Here is a 24,779-nt window from a genome sequence, read left to right on the forward strand (position 1 = left end):
ATTACAGTAGTTTTTGAGTTGGTAAATTAATGCCTTAAACAAAACTCTATCGTAATCACACTTCACAAATCGTTTCGATTGAATTATTACCAATTAAAGTTTAAATTGTTTTTCACGGTTTTATTGCGTGAGAATGGAACAAACTTCCGCCCCTGGAGACCAACGAAATATTATAAGTGCATTAATGATTTTATAAGATATACTAAAATGGCGAAAAATTGTCCACGGTGTCATGTTTATCTTAATGTTTCTTATTGCAAGATCATTTAATTTTTGAAAACTATCAGCTAATCATGAAAGTAAAAAATACCTTTTATAGGGAGACGAAAGACTAAAACGTTAGATATGGCGGGGGAAATTATTTTGGCGGGGGGAAATACGGAGGAGGGAAAAAAATAGGATAAGGGACAAGTTGGGAGTCAGTGGGATATTGAAAATTATGGAATAGAAGGTAGAATATTAGTTGAACGAGGAAGTGGAACTGAGAGAATACACATTTTCGGCAACACCTAAATTTATGTTTATACATGGATACTCCATAGCTATCTTTGTTTATGTAGGAATATATTGATAACTTTGATTAAAAATTGATTAACTTTGATCAAATAAAAATATATATATATAGTATATATATATATATATATATATATATATATATATATATATATATATATATATCATGTATCAAAACGTGTTTACTTGTAACCCGTATTTTATTTGATTACATGTCATTTATATATTTTTTCTTGTATACTTACTCGTGATATCAATGTAAATTTAACGCCATATAGTATTGAAATGCATAGAATTTTCTCTAACTTTGTTAAGTGGCAAATTGAAAATAAAGCAAATAAATAAACATGAAGCAAGGAAATAATTACCACGAGCCCACGAAATAAAAAGGTTTGCTAATAGCGCCGTAATGGTTAAAATGCTCAAGGCTCGTTCGACAACGTCACCTATCCGACCCAATGAATCCTTCCACATCGTTCGTTCCGAGTTTCGCTTCGAAGTAAAACATTCTCAATATCTTCACTATGTGTGTTTTGGCGCTCCATTAACAGCGTGTGGCATACAATGAAAACGACCATATATCAAATATTAACGATAATCCTCGAATATCGGTTGGATGTGATATTTTTGAAAAAGGAACCAGCTCTATAGTCCTCCTTCTAACTCCTGAGTTAGACACATGAGAATGTATTCAAAGGAAGTTATTACATGTTTCTCAGTATAACCTTCGTTATTCTATTCATGTTGGTGACTTGATAGCCTATTGAGTAAAATCGTTGGGCTAATATTGAACGGCCGGTCTAAGTTTCAAATGTCTGGAAGCATACTATAGAAAATCCCACATAAAACGCAAGCGATATATTTTATCAGCCCACAAGGACTTATGGGGAAACTGCTGGTGGCATTGGTGGGAAGGAGTTGAAACCCGTACCCTGGCGTGTGAGTTCCCCATGCCCTAGAGCTTAGTTCCAGGTGAGCTCTCCTCTCGCCTAGCCAAGCCGACCTTCAGTTTGATTATTTAGTGGAATTACTAATGGTATACAAACGGTAGTAAGTTATTGAAGTCAAACAGAGTGCAGACGGTGGGATGCATCAACACACGGATCATTGCCCACGCCGCCCACGCTCTCAGCACCCTTCCCACCATGCTCCTATTCGTCTGCCAAGGGACCTTAACCATCCGCCCCGCCTCACATCTGACTCCAAGAACGACGAGCCCGGCCCGCCGTCTCCTCCCCGGCCACCGTTCACTCCCGTTTACGCCGTTGACTTTCTTCATCCCTCACCAAGCTTAATGCGCCAAAATCCGCATTCGTGATACGCTGTCAATCACTCAGAGGGAAAATCTTAGACCTCATGGAAGGAAATTAATTTTCATTCATTAAAGTCAGTTTCTCTGAATTAGCATATTTAAGTTTTAAGTTATAAATAGTCATCAACCAGGCGGTTGGACAGGTGAGGATGAGGCTTATCTCTAGTTTTTAGTCCATTCGGACCTTCATACTGGCTGCACATGAAGTATGGGAAAGGAAAAAGAGGCATTAGCTTAAGATCAACGGAAGGTTGGGGAGGAATGGTCCATTATTTTCATTCCCACTCGACTGGCTGTGCGCAGTACACGTACATTTTTCTCCCAATGGCTGGTAACTTGAATTTCATTAAATTATGTTAGACCAAGGAAGTCAGAGATGCCCGGACAGCGGTACAGCGGAGAGCCAGTAGATATAAAAAATGCACTGATTTTACCCCTTCAACCCCCTTTTCATACCCCCTTTACCCCTTAAGTATAGTTAAACCAATAAAATTACTATACAGAAATTCATCAATAGTAGCCCAGAAGGTGGGAAAATATGGAGAAAGGTAAATAGTTGACCATATACTTTCTGACTCGATAAATTTTTCTTCAGGGCTAGTGGGAGGAAGAAAGCAGGTCAGAGGTCACGAACCTGGGGGGTAACTGGGTTAATTTCCAACGACTATTCTTAGCATCACCCTGGACGGAATACAGGCGAGCGTGAACGAATCGATAGTGAAGAGATGCCATAGCCTCAAAAATAGTTCAGGTGACAGTCAATGAGAACATTTGACTCGAGAGAAAGGATTCGTGTGATTATTTTTGGCCGTTAGTAAATGGAGAAACTCGTAACATGAGGGTCCATTGGACACTGGATGCAAAGGAGATGGAGGGAATCCATTCATCCTTTTGCTTCGTAAATGATTGATGAAACGGAGCAGTCGAGTGGTTGACTTCTCCAACCTTGCGCTTTATAGGGCGTCATTGCCGGGACATGACCTCGGTTGGAGTCCCTGATGATCTTAAGTACTAAAAAAATGTGGCAAATTTTCGTTGATGTTCACTGAGGGTATTCTGCCGATTAAAGTTAAGTTTTGAATGTTTAATATGTTATATTATCCATCCCTAGCAGGACTTCTATCTTGAAATATCACGAGCTCTTGTTTGCTCTACATTATTTCCTTCGCCTCTTCGCGACTTTGGCCTCCTTTTATACCCTCTCCCTTCCTCCACCCCATTTGCCTAAAATTCTCTCTTCTTTAACGGCCTTCAACATTCCACTACCCTACAATATTTCTTCCATCTATTCTTTCTGCCTTTTACGGATTTTCTGAAATACTATAAGTTTCTCTCTTCGTCACTCAACGTACTGGTAAAACTTCAGCGTTTATCTTCCTCCCTTTCCAACTTATTTCCCCATTCCTCGCGACACATATCTCACAAACCTCCAAGCCACGATCATTTTCTTGTCACAAAAACCGAGTTTAACATCTGTAATAAAGTTTTAACTAATCTTTTTTTCACAAATTTACTGAGTGCACAATTTTCTCTTTGCAAATGATTCTTTCGCTAAATCAGTTATTTTCTCAACGTCCCCAGCAACTATGCCCATTTTTATCTAAATTAAATACACTGCTTCACCTGCCCTAGTTCATCCCCTCTTACTTTAATGTTGATCATAGCTTCTCTACCTCTCGATTATCTTATTTCATTCGTTTTCTCATGGATAATCATCATACCATACACTCTCATTTAATTCCAATAAAGAAAGGCCTGTGAATCATGTGAGGATCTTTCCTACCAGAAATGTAACTCCTGCCCACTCTCCTGAGCTTATGTGTAATGAATGGACTCAATAAAATCTTCCCTCTCTTCAGTGGAGACTCAAATACTTAACCCTGACCACGCGTCTTAACCGAGGTTTCCTTAAGTACGTATTTCGCTTTCGTGAGGCCTCCGAGTGGGATACATAAAAATGCAGAGGGTGGGAATCAAAAAGATGGATTTTATAAATAGCCTAAATTTCAGCAACGCGTTTCGTTCAATGCCAAAAAATACTTGGCGGAAAATTTCTGTTAAAGAGGGAAAAATTTATGAAACCCTCAGGGCGCAGTAAAGAATTTCAGCCAGCGCATTCGCACACTCAAGGCACCTTCACGAAGGGGCGCTTTTCTGATTTAAGCTGCCAAGTGCTTTAGAGCAGCCACGGAAGGCGACGTGTACATACGAACAGGGAAAGGAAAGACGTTGCCAGACAGTTGTGGCTGTTGTGGGATCCGGAATTTACTCATTAATTTTCTTAAATTCGGACCCTGTAAATCTAAAATATGGTAATATAAAACCAAAGCAATGGCCGACCATTTTTGGGGAACAAATAGCTGCAAAAACCGTCGCGATAACAAAAAATTCATAAGAACAAGTTTTTTCCATGGCGGAAAATCATTTTACCGAGGCCATGTTATCGATCAAAAAGAGGAGTGTACATTAATAAGCATTTATAAACGGTGAAAACCTATTCTCAATTGACATGAATAAGATCATTTTATGAATTTTTAAGTAAAAATGGGTTAATTCTTGCTTTCGTTCTTACTCCTTAGGGAGTGTTCCCTGAATATAAGCTAAATGTCAAAAACCCAGTTGGATTCCACCCCATCTCTTCCATTTTCACTTAGTTTTCCTATCTGTGGTGTTTTATCGTACTGCCAGACTTCCAGGAGGTCACTGAAGTTTAAGCATGAAGTGGTCACTGGCGAGAGGATTCAAGTCCTCGTAAGCTACTTCAAAGGTATTAGAGTGCTGATGTGTGGTGAAACCACCCATGTTGTTAGTCATTAACGTGGTATGTAAATACCCCTGTCCGAAAAACAAGACGTAAAAGGAGTGTGGATGAGGCCTCATCGTGATCCATGCCATGCAATTCATTTTCTCGAGATGAATCAAAGGGATAAACGCTTCTTTAGGTGTGTGAAAATGCTCTCGATAGGAATCCTCCGCCCAGAGAATTCCACGCTATTGCTCTCCGAGGTTAGTCACCAGCATTTGCCGTAAGATCCACTCAGCGGTTATTAATGTGAGTGTACTAAGTTATGGTTCCTAGTGTGTGATTAGTTTTCCCACATTACTCTTTTTCTGCTTGCAGCCTGGCAGTGCCAAAGTTTAACGTAGGCCTCATACATAGGGTCCGTACAATAAGTATCGTGACTGTTTCGCTGTAGCCTCAACGGAGCGGTGGATGGGGGTCCGATCGGTCGGTTCGGTAGAGGGGTCCCCCACCACTCAGGCGCACTTTAGTGCAGTCGCCTACGGGTATGCGTTGAGATAGGAGGTGGATTTTTGTGACGTGTGATTGTTTGTGGTGTCGTCGCCCCAGCATGGAGCGCACCGTCGAGCAACGCTACGCTGTGAAGTTTTGCGTTAAATCGGGAAATCTGCGTCGGAGACCCTTGAACTCATTTAACAGGCTTATGGGGATGATGCTTTAAGCCGCACAAGAGTTTTTGAGTGGCAAAAAATGTTTAAGGAAGGCCGGGAGCTCGTCGAAGATGAGCACCGCGTCGGACGCCCGATGACCACTCGAACTGATGCTCAGGTGGCCAAAGTGAAAAAGGTTTTGGACTCTGACTGGCGTTTAACCATCGCCCTTATCAGTGAGGAGACCGGCCTTCCAGTCAGAACCGTCCACACCATTGTAACAGAGGATCTTACCATGAGGAAAGTGTGCGCGAAGCTGGCGCCGAAAGTCTTTAGCGATGAACAAAAACTGTCGCGGGTGGAAATTTCGCAAGAAATTTTGGACTGCGTCCAGGAAGATGAAGATTTTCTCGACAACGTTATTACCTCAAAGGATGGCTCAATAGGAGCTGAAAGGATATCGTTTTGACTCCATCGAGGCGGTTCAAACGGCAACGACAAAGGCTCTGAACAGTATTCCGGAAACCGACCTCCAGCGGGCTTTGGACGAGTGGCAGACGCGCAGAACTAAGTGCATCGATGCAGGAGGAATGTATTTTGAAGATTATGAAGTAATTGTAATGATAACTGCAATAAATTTTGTATTTTAGAACCAGTCCCGATAATTAGTGTACGGACCCTGTATGTCCCTTAGAGGAACCACAAATAAAAATGCTGCGTGAGGCCTAACGCTTATCCTTGCCATGGAATGAATTTTCCCATCAGTAACCAAGGTAGTTGCGTGTCTTTTATGTGTTCCTGGCGCGTCCACTGATCCTCAAGTATCAATTTTCCCCTCTCGCCACTTAGAAATTGGGTGAACGTTGTGTATTATCTGAAATTGCATGGCTTTACGACTCATGTCTAACATTATTAATACCGTTCCTCGGTTTAAATTCGGCATTGTTAAAGCCGTCGCAGCTTGCCCACAGTCCACATTGTTAAGGCCGTCCACTCGTTAACAAGTATATGATAATCTTGGAACAAAATTGATGAAAATTTTTCTTTTTGGTGAGACTTGGAAATAAAAACACTGAAATTACCGGAAATGTAATGTATTTGAACACCTGATCGTAATGAATACGACATGAAAAGGGAAATTAAGGCAATTTTGTTTCCTTAAAATTTCCAAGAAAACGCATACACATATTATATACGTGTACATATACACACATTTATGTATACATGAAGGATCTCAGGTTCCCTGAAGACGATGGCAGAGTCAGCCTTCGAAACGTCGGTGCACTGCAACCTGACCTGGTGGGAAACCCGAGAGAACTTCTTGAATATGTATACATGTATGTGTGGTCACAGACATGACGGTAGACCAAAATACAAAAAAAACTCACGATTTAGGTGTGTGCCATTTGGTGAACTTTTTCTGTATTTTGAGAAATCCTGACGTTCAATCGAGACATTATTCACCTTCGCAAATATTTGTACACGTCCATAATAAAAACACTGTACTTTTCCACAGATTTTTATTATAAGGCACAACGCGTTTCACCGACTTGCGGCATCATCAGGTACAAATTTTCTTGGCAAACAGTGCGAGAATATATGTATAAGCTCAGGGCAGAGTGAGGGCGGGGAGGGAGGGGTAGAAGGGCCTGAGAGGAGTGGAGGCGATAAGGTGCGTTGAAGGGTTGGTTTTTCCATTTCCAGGCTAGTTTCTCGGAAAGGAGTGGGGAGGGTAACCGAAACATTTCCTCGCTACAAAGGGTCGTGTTGGGGTTTCCCAAGTGCTTCCTTATCTTAATTTCGTTTAATTCAAACGAACCCCTCTGCCCTCAGGTTGTACAGACTCCCCAAACTACATAAAAAAGCTATGCCTATTCGACCTGTAGTCTCAGCTGTGTCCGCCCCTTCATACCTTCTGTCACGTAAATTAAACTCAATGCTCCGAGATTTCACAGGTTTTAAACATAAATACGGAGTCAAAAACTCAATAGAGCTTGCCGAAAAATTGAAAGGAATTGATGTTCCGGAAAAAGCGAGACTAATCTCATTTGACATTAATAATTTATTTACTTGTGTGCTCATATCGCCTTGCTTAGGTCGAAAGAACTCCTAAATGATTCCACCATTTCCCAAAATATTTCAGACGAATTAATCTCCCTCATCAAAGTGACAGTAAACCAAAACTATTTTAATTTCGACCACATCCTTTATAGCCAAACGGATGAGCTAGCTATGGGTTCCCCAATTTTCCCCTTCCAAGCCGAACTCTTCCTCAATTCAGTAGAAGAAAATCTTGTCAATGATGACAATAAGCATGTAGAAAACGTTGGTTATTGATTCCGTTACGTTGACGACATTCTATGCTGTGAACAGGAACAAACCGCCGGTTAGACTCCTTCCACAATCACCTAAACACACTCCATCCGAATATTTCCTTCTCCATGGAAAAAGACGTCAACGGCACAATCAACTTCCTCGATTTTTCAATTACCATAAGAGAAAAAAGACACGAGTTTGCAATTTGCAGGAAATCCACTGTATAAGACCACATAATTCCTAATGATTCCGCCTACCATTTTTTTCACAAACATGCGACCTTCCGCTCGATGATCCACCGCCTCCTGCACATCCCCTTTCCCTCCCCAAAAACTTCAACATCGAACTCAGGACAATCACTAGTATAACTACCGACGACAATGGGTAAAAAACTAAGCTAAATGATAAATTACTTCGGAAAAAACAAAATTCAAAGGCCATAAATAGTATTTCCTCCGCACTGTCCACAGTATCTAATGAATTTAGGTGGTGCTCCATCCCATTTCGGGGAGATATATTATATAGGATTTCAAACTGCCTACCCACCTCACTCAAAGCAACCTTTTACCCTCCCCTAACCCTCTCCCTCTCTAACTTCTAGTCAATGGTGAAGACACACAGGATAGTCCTCTTAAAACAGTTATTTATAAACTGAAATGCGATAATTGCAACGCTTTTTATGTCGTTCAGACAGTAAGAAATGTCAAGTTACGAGCCAAGGAACACGCGAGATGTCACAAAAATAAGAATACCAACTCTTTGCTAAGCACCTACTAGAATTCGACCACAGCAGTGATTTTTTCCCAGAAATATTACATATACTCCCAAGAGGATTAAAAATAGACGCTCTCGAGCAAATGCAGATAAGGAGGAACTTGACAAACCCCAACACGGCCTTTTGTAACGAGCAATTGTTCCATCCCCTTCCCCACTCCTTTCCGAGAAACTAGCCTGGAAATGGAAAAACCAACCCTTCAACGCAACAGATCGCCTCCACCCCTTGCAGGTCCTTCTACCCCTCCCCGCCCCCACTCTGCCCTGGGCGTATATATTCTCGCACTGTTTGTCAAGAAAATTTGTACCTGATGATGCCGCAAGTCGGTGAAACGCGTTGTACCTTATGATAAAAATCTGTGGAAAATTACAAAGTCTTTATAGCATGGGTAATAAATACTTCCACGAAGTGAAGCCTGAAACAGTAGAATACATTTGAATACGTGTGTGTATATACACACACACGCGCGTATATTATATAATGAGACTTGAACAAGTTTTGAGATATCCTTTCCGAAAATCGTTAAAAATAGGTCATGTAGAGAAGATAAACAGGCATACAGACATTCGAACAGGAATGAAAAAGCAAACATGCTGATTAAAAATGATAAAAAAGAGGGAAAAGAACTAGGTAGACCTTAATACCAAAAATGATAAAACCACGAAAAGAACACCAGCACGTTGGAAAAGGAAAATAGGAAGAACTTAGAAAAATATTACGAGGATCAAACAAGGAATATGATGGTAATGGAAATAAAGAGGACTTAAACATTAATCATTATAAATTGTGGAATTGACTAATGACAGTGTAAACTGAATGAGGCAGCAAGGAATGGCGCTCCTGGTCTCCGCATATTATGTATATGTGGGTTAACGCTTCCTCTTCTCATCCCCACTGCGATAGCAGTAGGGTCTGAATGGGACCTGTTTTTTCCCTCTCTTTCCTCACACCTCTCAGTTCTCTACTTTTACGTAGTCTTCGAATGGGACTAGTGAGAAAAGTGGCACCCGAAATCTCAAACCTGCCCACGGTCGTAATGGGAGAACGAACCTTTGGTTGACGCGAACTGTACTCTCGGAAATTCACCCGGCGGAACGGCAGGCCACCCTGTTGCCGCATTCGCTCCTTTTCGTGGTTGAGGACAATAGAGCATATGGTAGACTGAGCTAAGTCAAGAGATATTTATTGGAACGTGATAAAACATTTGTGTAACATTTTTCAATTGCATTCAGAATCAATTTAATTATAAACTGAATAAAACCACCAAAACAGCTATCATCTCGTTTTGGTAGGTAAGAGTAGATCTCCCGGCGTCCTGAGTCCACAACGGCAAGTGAATAACAAACATCAAGGCAGTAGGGGAGTGAGTTTCTCTCCCTGTGCTACCTATGGTTTCCTAGGAAGATCTGGTACCCGAAAAGTCATCCAGATTGGATGAAGCTGAGAGTATCTAGAGGCGTCACCCGGAATAGGGCCCGGGTACTCCGGTTAATAAACCAGCGCTCTACCCACTAGACTACAACGCTCCCAGAACATAATGATCAATAGAATACAATTGTTATACATATCAAGGAATGTCAGAATGTGTAGGATTACATAAAATTATTATTGAAATGTCCCACGGTGCTTAGTTTCTTATTTATGGATTATTCTTATGAAACAGACCTTTAAGATGTTTAAAATTCAATATGCCACAGACAATATCCCGTTTTGCTGGCGACTACGCGAGCCATCTGAACTATCCCGGGTATCTGCAGGGTTTGACCACGGCGGAAAACCACTAGCTCCCAGATCGGCGACTTGGTTTGGGCTTTGGTCCAATGGTCATGGATCCTATACCGGACGTTTGGAACGAGTCAGAATCGAAGGAATTGGGTGGGATCCATACCACACTAATGAGTCTGTAAGAGCTTGGAGGCCTATTTGCGTGCCTTTCAATTTTCTAGGATCCCGATAAGACTTCTTTCCCCGGGATCGAACCACCATAAATATGCGTGGTTAAGATTACATAAATGAAAAGTGTTGCGGGTCTGAAGGAATCGACCCTATAGGGTCTCCGATTGTCAAACGAGTGTTTAAAACGACTGGGAACGACTCCATTGAGATTATTTTACTCCGAGAAATGTCATCTGTTAGAGAATATAAGAAGTGTTTGACGAACACAATTCACAATTGACCTCTCGGTGGAACGAGGAGTTCCTAAATGATTGGACGATGATGTAATATTTCCCATCCTTAGCTATGATCCAATCGAATTACTCATATTTCCTCATCCTACAAGAAGCTCAAATTCCTGTGGTATTTCAGTCACTCCAATCCCCAGAATTATTAATCACGAGTTAAAGTTGACGGTGTTCAAACTGAAATCTTTTAGCAAGTGCAATTCCACAATTCACCACGAACACAAGTCTACATAATCATGCACAGCGATGGCACTCGGGTTAGCGAAAAACCTTGTCCCTCATATTCGCTTATACTCACAATCTTTTAGCCATTGTTGAGAAGGGTATTATATTATATACAGGGTGCGGCAACATAACCTCCTTTTTTCAAATAAGGAAGCATTTCAAAAAAAAAGTTATGTTGTTGCACCCTGTATTACACTAAACTCTAAAAATAAATGGAATGAAAAATTTTGAATAAAGATTACAAATGTTTTCATCAGAAATCCTTAGGATAATTGATTATTGTCATACAGGGGGTAAGATTACATACATTTATGTCTTTTAAGGCTTGCTTAAAAATGTATCAGTGCTTAATCCCAGGATTAATCATTAACCTAACTCGACCTAATCACTACTGAATATCCTTAAGATAAAGAGGAAATAAATGACGCCAATCCCATAGCCATTTTCAATGCATTTCCCGATTATTTACTGTTATTTAAATTTTCAGCATAATAAACCGTTTTACATTAGTATATTTAAAACAGATTTATACAATAATCCACAATTTTATGTCTATGTCAGTTTTTGTAAATTAATTTTATGTAAAGGTAGGATGCCAGATATAAAGAATGGTCGTTGCGTAAGAAAAACAGAAATTTATAATTATTTTAATTACAACGGGATACACTTGACAGCGATTTTCACAATCAAAACACTGATATACTTATTTAGGCTAAAAATCGAGTTTCGCCGAGGCTTCGCATCGAGAGAGAGAGATGCGACGTGAAATTTTTCGATAACTTGAAAATGCAGAGAACAAATTTCGCCCTTACTGAAAAATAACCCACATTTTATCGTATGATATCAACCGGTTTCAACGTAATAATCACGCCATTCTCAAGACATAATAGCCTTGGCGGAGTCACCTACATATCAACCCACTAATGTGTTGTCGTGAGGGCATTTGAAATTGAAATGGCCTTTAAATAAGGAACGAGGTCTACTATTCCCCATGGACTAGATAAAATATATTAAGATAAAAATCGTGTCCTATGAACGGACTGCCCAGAGAACCTACCAATAAGTGTAAGGACCGAAGAGCGACGATGGGTTCCTAATTTAATGATTGTAGGGTAGTTGCCGTACACCCGGTACAACATCCAAGCATAGAAGGGTCGAAACAGAATTCGAGAAAAAAATAATTTATAAAATGAAGAAACAACGAATAAAATTACGGAGGGAATGAGAAATACTTAGTGAATTCAATGTCGCTGTTTTAATTAACGCCATTCATTATAACTTTCATTAGTACCTATATAGCAAACATTGACCCCCTGTTTTATGAGAAATAATACAGGGAAAGGATAATAGTAATAAAGGAAAGGATTCGTCAAACACAAGGCCAAATAGTTTAAATTAAAAGGTTTACAACAAATAGTGTGTATCTACGAATACCAAAATAAGACATTAATACAGTGTTTAGGCCAGAATAATTAAAACAATAAAACTATGTCTATTTTCTAAGTATTTTATTTACAGCCTTATTTAGTAGATAAAATTCTGTGAGAAAGTATAGTTTTTGTGTTTTAATTCTCACGGATTATCACAAAGTTGAGGCCGAAATTACGAAAATGGTTTGAAGCCAGAATACCTATGCGCAAGTTAATTCCCGGTACAGAACTACAATGTAAACAAGCTTGAAAAACTAGAGAGACGGACCCTTGGGAAAATAATAGGTCCACCAAAATCATAGAAGTAGGGAACTTAAGAAGTAATGATTAAATATATAAATCTATGGAAAAAATAAAAAAATGTTGATTTTTTGGATATTTATACAGAATGAATGACAATGGGTCAACAATGTGATTCTTCAAATATCTTCGGTAAAAGACGACAGCATGTTCGATCCAATATCTAAAGAAATACCAAGAAAGAAACAATGCAAAAGAATAAGAGGCGACAATAGGAAAGACTTTCAGATATAGAATGTTAAAATAAGAGTAAGTTGAGAAAGAACAGAGAGAAAAGAGAACAGAGAGAGAAGTACCGGTCCTAATGGGAACGAGGAGAGAGATTAGGAATTGCGAAAAGATTAAACAATATTAAAGGAAAATAAAGCAACATAGGAGAAGGAACTGAATTGACACGCAGCTCGTAGATGGCCCTCTCCAAGCAAAATCAATAAGTAGAATTCGCCGAGCATTTCTCATTTCCTCCGTGACGGATGACTTCCGCAAAATTCTCAGGCGGAGACGATACTTTCTCCTAACAATATCGAAACTCATCTCCGTTTGATGACTACGACGTAGGAGATAATGATGAGGGCGCGAACAATCCAATGCGTTGACCAGTAGGATAGAGATAGAATCGCTTCCCTCTCCCACCCTACCCCATATCCCATCATATTCCCTCGGCCGCCTTCCCTGAGATGACCGCATCACCGATCTATTGCGTCACACGCCGAAAAGACACGGCAACAAAAGCAGGTGATACGTGTGAACGTGGCTAGCTCCTCAGAGCTCGCGATCCACCGGAGGCTGGGGCGTACCGAGTGAAAGTGGATGGGATGGAAGAAGAAAGGAAGGTAGAAGGGAGGGAATGGAAGAAAGAGAGGGCCTTGCGCGGGAGGGTGAGGAGTGGAGGGGGCGGGAAGGGAGAGGTGAGGATGGAGAAGGGGTGAGCAGAGGTGAGAGGGAGGGAGAAGAGAGAGAGAGGTAAGTAGGAACCTTTGAGTGAGGAAGGAGACCCCTCCACCGGCCAGTGGACGGGTGTAGGGGAAAGAGGGAAAGAGAGAGAGAGAATGAAAGGAATTCCTTGTTTGCGGGGAGGGAGGCCGGTGACGACGAGCGGAAGTCCGGGTATGAGGAGCGAGGGATAGAGATGCTGCGCCGGAGATCGGGCCTCTCTACTTCAGAAGGAACGCGCTCCTGAGCCGCCAGCTTGAATCGAAAGAAGAGGGTGACGTTCGCCGCCCGGAGTGTCCCATCGGATAAAAGGCGCTGCCTATCGCACGGCCGAATTCGTGCGAGGACGAGGGAGAAAGAAATGAGCACGTGAGGCATAATAGTCGTACAAAGTGCGGCAAAAGGGAAGGGAGGGACATGGCAGTCACACTGTACCGTTTGACCGCGTGCATTTGTCACGATGCGTGTGGTTCGTTTTTGCCTGGGGCGATGCGAGTTTCACAGGTGGATGGAGTGAGTGAGTTTCGTACCGGGGCGAAGGAAGGGGACGGGCGTTTGGTGTGCCGTTGAGGGGTTGTAGGAGACGAAGGGGGAAGAAGCATTCGTGGGAAAGAGGGGTGTGGGAGGGGGTTGAGTGTGGATAGGAGGGAGCGAGAGAAGGGGGGTGGGTGGGAGGAGGGGTCACCTGACCAGCATTTTGCCACGGAAGCTCGGTGACGAGCAAGAGACCAGCGAGCGGGAGAGGGAAGGAAGAGACAGTCGACTTGCAACGGGGCGTGGAGGAGGGCGCTCGCTTGGGAGGAGAGAGAGAGAGAGAGAGAAGCATCTCCGAACAAGTCGTCGTCGCCTACACCGCCGCCTTGGGTTCTCTCGCGGCAGTGAGCGTGGCGTTTGGGAGCGTGGGGTGAAGCGGGAAGTGGTGTCACTGAGTGTGCGTGTGTGTGCGCGCGTGTGTGCGGGGCGTGGTGAGCGTAAAGGGGATTGGTGGTGGTAGTGGTGTCGAGCGGCTGTGCCGGACTCGCCTCTTTCTCTCTCGCCGTCGCCAACAACGATCGCAGTTCCCCTCGCGGCGGTTCCTCCCATCTCGCCTAGACGCCGAGGAGACGACAGGCGCCGCGGGCCACAGGTGGGTGTGACTCGCCCCCCCCCACTCAGTCGAAATCCACCATCCCGGCTACATCAAAAATTCCCCTTTCACGCGATTCGGATCATCCCTTCATTATTTTTCGACCCCATTCCATTCGCGTCGTCGAGGTTTACATTTCGCGCCTGCGCGCTCAGCATTCGTGATGGTTCTCGTGCTTTGTGCCCAGGTTTTTTTTCCCTCGCCAACGAGCCACCTCCGATCACTCCCACTTTATCTTCCATTTCGGAATCGTAAAAAAAGGGTACATCACGTGAAACGTGGACGCGACGGAACGGTCCATAATGGGGAGGGGGAGGGAGAGAGAGACCCGACGGCGCTTAGATCCATCATGATGCCCCTCCCCTTTCGTCCCTATTCGTCCTTTGAGGGGAAGGAGGGGGGTGTCTCGAGGGGGAGGGGGGTGTCTCGAGGGAGAGGGGGAAAATGTGGCATTTTTGTCTCTCGCTCCACGCTTCCGCTCGTTTCGACAAAATCGTTCGAAACCGCCGGTTCCCATTACTCGCGAAAAAGGATGGGAGGGAGGGAAGGAGAGATGGGGGGGGGAATGGGGGAGAGCCGAACCATCATCATCCTTCCCCACACCCCCACTCCCCTCGCCCTCATTGACAATATTTTCGCCGACGGGTACGAGTTTATCGAACTCTAGTCCTGGGGACGGTGGTAGGGGAGCAGGGAGGCAACCCATCTCTCCTTAAATTCCCCCACCCCCGCCTGTTGCTCTCCTTTCCTCTCCCCATCACCTCCCGTAGATCGTGACGGGGAGAGGGAGACAGCTGTGTTTTGCGCGAGCGAAAACTGACGGGGGTCGATTGCCTGCCGCCGCCACTGCTGGCCCGTCGTCCGGCCGCCTCGCGCGCGCCCGCAGAAAATCTTCAATGAGTCGCGAGAGCGGAGAATCTCGCGAGTGTGAAGTGGGAGATGATGGATGATGAGGCGTGCGTGGAACCGCCGCGTGGGTGGGCACCTGGAAGGCTCAGCTTTGGCGTTTTGAGCGATGAGTTTCGAGGGTCATCGGCTAAGGCCGAGCGTCTTTAATTTTTTCCCCGGTCGGAATCCCGTCCTCCTCCCTCCTCTTCCCCATGGTCATGTTCTGTAGCTCCCCCTTTCGAAGAAGGAGCCAGGTTCATCGCACGGGCTTGACATTGGAAAGCCGACGCCGCGGGCGATAAGAAAACCACGCGCGCTTTTCGGTGGGATGTGGGCATCTGCACATAATGGCGTATTTTGCACCGTGAGCAACTTTCCACCACCGCAAAACATTCAAGGTTTCGATACCGAAGTGTTTTGGTTACTCCCAGTTTCTGCTCCGTATTCCGAGGAAATGATCTAAGTCATAAACATGGGCAAATCGTTAAAGAATGACAAAATCAGAGAGGTGTTCTGTGGAGCACGTAGATTCAAGAATTCTTTTTCCCTTGCACAATTAACGACGAAGTACAACGAAGAAACCTATAATAAAAATAATATTTATTTGCCTGAAAGATCTTGAAATAGAACTGCACAAGTGATAAGGCAAAAAGTTTAGTCCAGGTAAAACATCTCACAAAACATTATACAGCATAGTTAACCATCAGAAAGCCATTGATTGAATAGTATAATTTTTCTAATGAGAGAGCATTAACCTTTTTTATAAGCAATATTTTATAGTTTCGGCCATTTTTAGGCTATGAGTTGGATAAGTAACTCCGTTTAGATTGATTTTGGTCCTAATGATACTCCTCAAGTTCTTGTAAAATAATGTGCAAATCCCTATTAACCTTCGTCCCATAATAACATATATCACCGTAATGCCACAATTTCAGTGTGTGCAAATAATTAAATACATGCCACAAAAGACGAAACAAGAGCAAAGAAGAGTATTCTCAATCCTTTGAACTTCTGCCGACACTGAACTCTCTTAAGTTCTCTTTGCCTATGAGGTGGAAAATCATAATCTCCCCATTCCGGATTTCACTAACTCTAATTGCAAGGATAATGTCCTATCACCCCTTTGCACACGCCCTTTCGACGGCTCTAAGATCCACTGGGTGATGATGTCATGTCTTTCACTTCAGTTTCCAAGTCCCTTCCCTTTTTAGTCGTCCCTATCTCGTGATCAAAGAAAAAACCTCATTGATTTCTTGGCGTTGGTTTGAAGGGTGCGTTCTCTTTTTTTAATGCTGTCAACAGTAAAACGTTTCTTGTCATTCAACTTCCTAGTGCTCATGCGGATTAAATCTGCGATTGAAAACCTTTAAGATGCACCACGGTGGAAAAAATCAGTCTCAAAGATAGCCATTTGAAGTATAACGCAGACCCACAATATCGTAGGGTTAATCCTGCCAAACCTACTGGCCTTGAGTAAGGAAGCCGCCAAAACGTTTGCGTCATTCCATATGCGTAGTATCTTACGTATGTAATACCGGATCCATTTTGGCTTTTCACTGATGTTATTCAAAGTAATCCCATAAATGTATGCGTTGCATTAAAGATGTTCAGAGTATAGAAATCAATATTAGAAATGAGCTGTAGAAATTCTACGAAAATAAAATATTGAAATGAAACTTGAAACTTGGTCAGTGTTACGTATAACCTTGAAAGTGTTGATTACTTTTGGTCATGTCGAACATCTTGGTTTGACGTGGCTCAGGCAAAAGTTTTAATGCGTAATTCAAACTTGAAATAAAAAAACGCGATCATTATTATCACTTTAAAGAAACAATACACTCATTGGCGCCTCTCTCTCCTTCATTCAAGGCACATGTTCCTAATAAACTCTTGCCTCGACAAAAATTTCAACTCTTCGGGGATTTTAATGCAACAATTTCAGAGCGTAAAAATCATTCGCCTTGACTGGGACCCAGTCAAGGCGAATGATTTTTACGCTCTGAAATTGTTGCATTAAAATGCACATTAGCGGATGACTCCGTTAAAAGTTACTGTTGCGGCATCTCCCGCAGTTTCTTTGGAATTTGTCTTCGGGGATTGTTTGATCGTTTTAAAACTTGCAACTAAAACTAATGATATCTAAGTTTGCTCCGTTCAAAGGTGTGAGGCTCGTGAGATCAGTGAGCAACAATAACATTCGATTGCTGTGAAAATCGAAAAATCCGATGGAATAGTCCTTTTCTCTCCACATCCGTCAAGGATGACAAACTCAAAGAATGGTAGTGAATATCTTAATCTCGAAAGAGGCGTCAACGCTGAGAGCAGTCTTTGATTTCCGAATACACATCTCCTTCCACTCCTGAAATTCCCGTCGTGTATCGTCATGGTCGAGCACCTGAAATAACAATGGATTCCAGAACTCAAGCTAATGCCACGATGGGCCTTTTCAGCTTTCACATTTGAATACGATGCAAATTACGGAGCACGCGCTGAAGATAATGAAGATAATATGAATGCAGAGACGTACGTACTACAGCGGATTAGGGTGCGGGGCAGGTGAGAGCAATCAGTCGGTCGACGGGGGGGACGGACAAGGGAGAGGGAATGAGGCCTTGCGGGGAATGAGAGAAGGGTATGGCGAACGTGATAGTGGGGGCATTGGTTCAAGATGGTTTGAATTTTGAAGGTAAGATTGTTTTACCGTGCATGTCAAGTATGTAAAATTTTTAAGGAGATAATCTTCTGGCTACTATTGGAGGGCGAGGGGATAGGGGGGGTCATTTTGTGGGGCGAAAGTGAAACACTCGATCCATTCAATCCCTGACAAATATTAAAAATACTATTGAGCTATTTAAAATAAATTCTTTTCTACCTTTAACCACTTTAAGATCGTTTTTTCCCTTTTCTTATGTTTAACCTATATGCGCCACAAAACACCCACACCCTAGGCAGGCCACGTATTCGCGACCTTACGTCTAAAATAGGCCAGGCGATAGCCCATGAGAGGAGAATGGAAAAGGAGTATTAAGATCACTTCTTCGGCATGAGACGTCCAATGTAAGACATTTTGGAGGGCAGTTTGAATTACGTATCCAGCGGGAAACTTACTGAAGGTTTTCATGAACTACTGAATGGTTTTTTTTCTCTGCAGGGGACCGGTGAATAGTAACACGGTGGAAAAGATAGTATATGTATTTGAATTTAATTTTAAGATTAGCTGTACATGTGACGGTCTATTAAAATCGAATATTTCACCCAAAATCTGTCTTCTATCTTCATCATCATCAGTATTTCAATCCTAGGATTGGTTTGCTGCAGCCCTCCATTCTACTCTATTTAATGTCAATTCCCTCAATCCCTCATACCTTATCAGTTTTGAGTCCTTAATTTGTCCTTTGTCCTAGTTCATGTCTCTTGGTCTTCCTCGTACTTTCCTATGCTTTTAGTTGATTCCGTAAATGCCACTTATTTCCCAATAAAAAGCCGACAAGTTTTTGAAATGCAAATTTTGACAGCAGTGTAATTCTATATTAAGTATATATTTCTCGACTCATCAAATGTTTCAGCCCCAAGGTGATTTAAAAAGTTGCATTTCGATCAATGAAAACAAATGCGTCATTCATGCATATTCCAGCGCTATCATAAAAGTGTCAAGACCATACTCGTAATACGAGTATTTGGGTTTTTATCGCTTCATAAGCTATTATACACCTAGATGAAACAGTTAAGCTGTTCAAGCTGTTGAAGACTCATTTAGAACTCCGTTAATTTCACTTCAAACTCGTCTATTTTAATTTTAGTTCAACTTAAATTTCGTTATAAAAGCTTTTCAGAGAGCTTGGTTTTTGTTGCACTCCAATTTATAATTCCATTTGGGAAACCTTCCAGTCAATTTCCAAGTACAACAGATTATTGATCCTGAATTTTTTCATTTCCCCGGGGTCGCAATGTATTATACATTAACACATATTTTAAGTTTATCAACAAGTCGTTTATGCGAGTACAGGTTTTATCCGTCAGCAAAAAAATATTTCTGCTGATATCTTCGTGAACAGTAAACAATCAGTGTGTGAACTTAAAACAAATGCAGGTAAAAATAGCAGTTTCTTCCTGAAACATTTCCATTAGGCTTATATAGGTTGTTAACACCTGCTAATTAAGAATTATAGGCAAATAAATGAATCTTCACGCAGTGGTCTCTCCTCGACTGCTGACTCCCGTTCTTTACTTAGCTTTCTCGTCTCCTTTGTCATCTTCTGTTTCCCAAACGACCTTGACCTACCTTAATTATTACATAAGATGACCTCACTGCAAAAGTGTTTGGAATGTGTTGGCCCAATGCCCTCATTATGAATCAAGTATTTCGATGGATCGCCAGTCGTATTGACCCAACGAGTAGTGCGACTTTTTCACGTTGGTCGAGCCGTCGTAACCTACGAATTTCAAAGTTAATATATGTTGGTATTACTTATAATAATAAACTTTTTAACGTAATCGGTTAAAAAATAATTTCAACATAAGACTTAACTGTGTTCATTCATTAATTAAAATTAGACAACGTAAAAAAATTCAATAATGAAATATGTGGATAATTATCAAAGGGTATTCATATAGTGCCTAAACTTTTCGAGTACTTGATTATTCCGTACTGATGAATCCCAGTAAATGTATGTTTCACTGCTGGTAGGAGCCAACGTATATTTTTAATAAAACGTGTGGTTTCCTAACACCTGGATTGCGAATATTCGTTTGTACCTGTCTCGGCCAAATAAACTTTGGACCCCCAATCTTAGACATCTTGAAATGTTGCCGGAAAACTTTCAGTGCTTTACATAACTTTTTGTGTCAATGTGTGCTAGTGATTCTGGAATTCGCATATTTAGCTTCATTCTCTTTAACTCAATCTGTTCATCTGACAATAAATCGGATGGAAAAAAGGTCCACCACTCTCTCTCTCTGACGATTAGTCCTACGGATATTCTTCAGGCAAAAATTTAACTCGAAATTTTTCTGAAATTTAACTTTCTGCAATTCGGTTCAAGATAGGTAAACTATTAATACAAATATAATTTGGAGTGTGACTGTTCCAAGGAGCTGGGAAGTGTCTGGTAGAAAAAGTCAAAATTAATAAGGATTTACACACCAGGAAAAGTACTTAAATGGCATGTGAATCACATCGTTGATTCTTCTGTGCATCTTTCCTTGTCAAATGCGATCTTAATTCTTCTCGCTGAATGACTGACCCTTCTCCCTCCGTAACTGCATTTGTTCTTACACTCAGAAACGACACGAGGAAAATCCAATCCTAGCTCTCTGCTTTGCGAACACAAAGAGTCTGCGACGCATTAATAAGGTGTGTGGCAGTGGGCGAAAGCAGCAGGTGGAAAAAGTACGGGATGAGGGGAATAGAAAAAAATATTAATCAATTTTTGCATCGAAATACAATAATCTTCAATTTAAGCTTATCCCGATTGTTCTCGCCAATAACCGGATAGGTTTTCTTTTATTTAGCTCAGTAATAGCATGTTTCCTGGAACTCTTTTCACTCTGTCATGGATGAATTCCCTAGGAGAAACAGGGATCACTCTCCATTAGCCGATGTCCTGCCGACCAAAGAGTTCAGGCATCGAATAGCATCCACGCCATGAGTGCTCGGAAGTACTAAATTATTCCTGTCCATTAAGCAGATGACTTTCTACGTGCAATGTCGAGTTATGCATGATCGATTTCTAGTCCTACATAATAAATAGCACCCCTTAAGCATGCCCTCATTATCCTACTGCACTATAAAAATGTTTCACTCGTCTCCCACGTCACAGCATTAATTCAAAAATCATTCGATATGACCTCAATGCTTGTAAGTTTAAAAAATATTTTTTAGAAAATTTCCGTGGTCCCATTCCTTTTGGGCATTTTTCGGATCAATTGTTACGGTCATCGAGGGATTCTTAGCATTTCCATTGTCAACACTGTTTTAACGGAGCAGACGTTTCGGAAAAATATAAAATGAGGTACTTTGCGAAATAGTTTAACAATTTCACATACTACTCAACTTCTCGATTTGTTGCAGGAGTTTTAGATATCCTAAAGATCCCGCAGGAATTTGAATAAAATACTGCATTTGGGAGCAGGTTATGTTTGCATTCGATCCAGAGTTACATGAAAATTGGCATAGATTGGAGGCTTCTGAAATGCGGGTGTGGAGGAGGATGGAAAAGTGAAGTAGACTGAAAGAAAAACAAACGACGAAGTGGTATATAGTATATGGTCGGGGGAGGAGGGGGGACTCCCGGAAGAAGTCCAAATGAGGCAGGAAAGATGGATGCAGAGCGTTCTGATTAGCGATGGGGTGCCGAAGGTTGTGATTGAGGGGAGAATGTCAGGCAAGCGAGGAAGGGGCAGAAATGGGATTGGGATGGAATGGAGGAAGGAAGTGTAAGGAGTTGAAGAGGGGCTTATTGTGCGTAGAATAGGATGTTGGTTTGGTTCGTTAGGGAAGACAAGGGAATTGTCGCTGTACCGTTTGCTGGTGTGCCCATCGAAAACCTACCTGGACCAGTAGTTTACCGATACCGATGATAACATGGAAAAGCTCATACCCTTTTAAGATTTTCGAGTTCAGCTACTGCTAATGAGAAGGCATATGTTTTGAATTTTGTACTGAGATTCAATATTTACTTGCTGTAAACCAGATAAACCTTATTAAAATAGTTTGTACGCACCTTAGAGTTTAGTATGAGCAGGTAGTGACGGAGGTGACCAATTCGCCAAGCATAGATTAACCAGATGGCGCTTCACTTAGATTAATTCCCTCTACAACAAAAACCACAGTAAGCAGATAATCCAAAATTTTGAGGATATTTGTCCCGAAATAAGAATTGAAAAATCTTTGCATGGAAGTAAGCTAATGATTCGTCACAATAGGCGTAGATATCGTTTCGCCACCTGAAATCTCGTCCTCGCGTAAAAAGGGCAATTAATCTTTTACCGAGTATGGTTTCTGATTAAATAATAACGAGTATCGTCTGCGGCCAGCATCGCTACGCCTGAAACATCTCCCTGGGCGCTTACAATTTGCATGTTAGTCATACCTTAACCATTCTCAACGACGTTGGCTCAAATGCAATGTCGCTCCTGATCGACGAGGCTACTCGGGGACATAAATCTGCATGAGGAAATGCGAAGACAGGCCTCAGCCACCCGGGGTGCGGCTGGGGGGTGGGGTTAGGGTATGGCGCCTGCCCCCTCCCGCTCTTACACCTTGGTAGGCCGCAGGGAGAGAGGGGCCTCTCCTCCCTCTCCCTCTGAGATCGCGGGTCGATCTTCACCGCGTGTGGCACGTGCCCACGACCCCTCCCCACCTGCCCCTCGACTGCCCCTCATCCGCACCCTTCCTCCCCCCCATGGTTGAGGCCGTGGGGTGCGTGGTGGGCAGGGAGAGTCAGGCGAGAGGATGGAAATGTCGCCGAGGTGGGGGGGAGAGAGGGAGAGGAACTGCCCCTAAGTAAGATATATGGACGGGATGGGGCATGATGGGAAAGGTTACTGCTGCCCACGGTGCGCGTTGGGTGGCGCCCGAAGGCTGATGGAAAAACAGCCCTAATTGCTCGCGAAAAGATTTATGGGATCGATACCCATCACTGTCAATTAACGTAATGGACGAGAGTACATTTGAGGAAAACTGTAAGGAAAAAAATTCAGGAACCGAAACGACGCTGAAAAATTTCACGAACTAAGTAATTCTGGATGGATGTGTCTTCCGCGGCATATTTTGCGCCGATTATTGAATTTTCACGCTTAAAGATTTGGCTTTTGCTCAAGCTATCAACTCATTAAATATCAAAACTCGGGTAGCACTTATGTTTATAAAATTTCACTCGTATTGTCTTCCAAGTGTCTTTACGCGTATGTTTAGGTATCGCTAACCATAAGACTCCCTCAGTTATCCATTTCTATAGATCAGTTTCATTCTTCATTTTAGTGTACAATTCCTTCGTGTTACATAAAAGTTCTTAAGAACTCGATAGTGTTACTTAATAGTTCTCAGTGTTTCGTCAACTCACGCAATGAGTAACATTCTTTTCAAATCATTCCCTTAGATAAACGTTAATTGGCGCGTCACGCGAGTTAGGAAGCTTGAAAGCGGAGGCACTGTAAAACCGAGAGGGTCGAGACTTTTCCCCGTTGAACGCGGCGCAATTACGTAAACGATTCAACGATGGATTTTCCTGCCCCCTTTATTTTTCCTTTGGGGTCTCCAAGGAAACAATATTCTCTCAACTGCATGGACGCCTTCGAATCCGTGACCTTCACGGCCGGAGCACGCTTCCTCCCCGCACCAAGACCTTCATCCCGTCCCCCCTGCCTCATCACCCCCGCCGTTTCCTCCCGAGGCCACTCTCCAGTCGACGCGCGAGTGTTATTTCGGTGAGGTGTAATGGTTGATAACGTCGTCGCCACCAACGGCGCGTATCCCGCGACCCCTCCCTCCCCCGGCACCGACGCCTGCCAACCCCGCTGAGGTCGCTGGGATCGACTCGACGTGTGCGACAGAATGGGATTAATGAAGTGCCATTGCACTCGAATTGCTGGGGGTGTGCGCGCGTGTGCGGTCCCCTCCGACACCTCCCCGTCACTTGGCGAACCCTTTTTCTACGAGTGGCCTCGTTGCGGTGGGTCCCTCCTCCCTTCTTTCATCCCCACCTATCCGAGAATGTGTACTCCACCCGCGTGCATGCCAATGCAGACCCCAAGGGGGATGGGAGAGCAAGGGGTGGCCGGGGTTAGATCCCCCCTTTCTATTCACCACGAGGGAGAGCATCGCATTATATTAATGGCTAATCTACATCCTCGCCAGAGGAAGTTTAAGTACTCCGCTTGGTCACTGACCTATAAAATTGATTGTACGATGGGCACAAAGGCATTCGGGGGATGATGGAATGCGCGAAGTCAATGTAAGTAATGGGCCTGGAAAAATTGTAGACGCCTTTACGGGTGATCAATGATGACGTCCGCTTTGATTTGTCAACCATAACTTACTTCCATCGTCAGAATGTGGACTTGGAAATAATTTTAACATGAATGTGTGTCATACACCTTATTAAGAATAATAGTAAGACTTTTAATGCAACGACGAGTTAATAAGTTTTGCTAAATAAATTCGCTTCTAAACGATTGTTATATATTATAAAACTTAGGACCTGCCTTCAAATAGAAAGGTAGGTTCAATTTGTACTTACATGACTACAAATGCACGCAAAACGATAATGTTTTCTTTGAGTGCATGATACGCTGAGGTGTTTCGTTAAAAAAATCTCAATAATACGATTTATTAACACAAATTAAATGCGATGCTTAACATTACTAGTAATAAAACGTTTCTGGA

General features: G+C 42.6%; 1 protein-coding gene across 2 annotated transcripts in view; it reads left to right on the forward strand.

Annotated features, from left to right (window-relative positions):
- Positions 1-14,164: 14,164 nt before the first annotated feature.
- The window catches only part of LOC139690578 (aminopeptidase N-like), a 55,643-nt gene continuing 45,028 nt past the window's right edge, over positions 14,165-24,779 (forward strand). For both annotated transcript variants that reach the window (XM_071588054.1, XM_071588055.1), the window contains exon 1: positions 14,165-14,506. The gene's annotated coding sequence lies outside the window, so the exon portion shown is untranslated. The remainder of the gene's footprint in view (positions 14,507-24,779) is intronic.

The sequence above is a fragment of the Hetaerina americana genome, unplaced genomic scaffold (genome assembly GCF_022747635.1).
Source record: "Hetaerina americana unplaced genomic scaffold, ioHetAmer1.1.p SCAF_3, whole genome shotgun sequence".
Taxonomy (NCBI): Eukaryota; Metazoa; Arthropoda; class Insecta; order Odonata; family Calopterygidae; genus Hetaerina; species Hetaerina americana.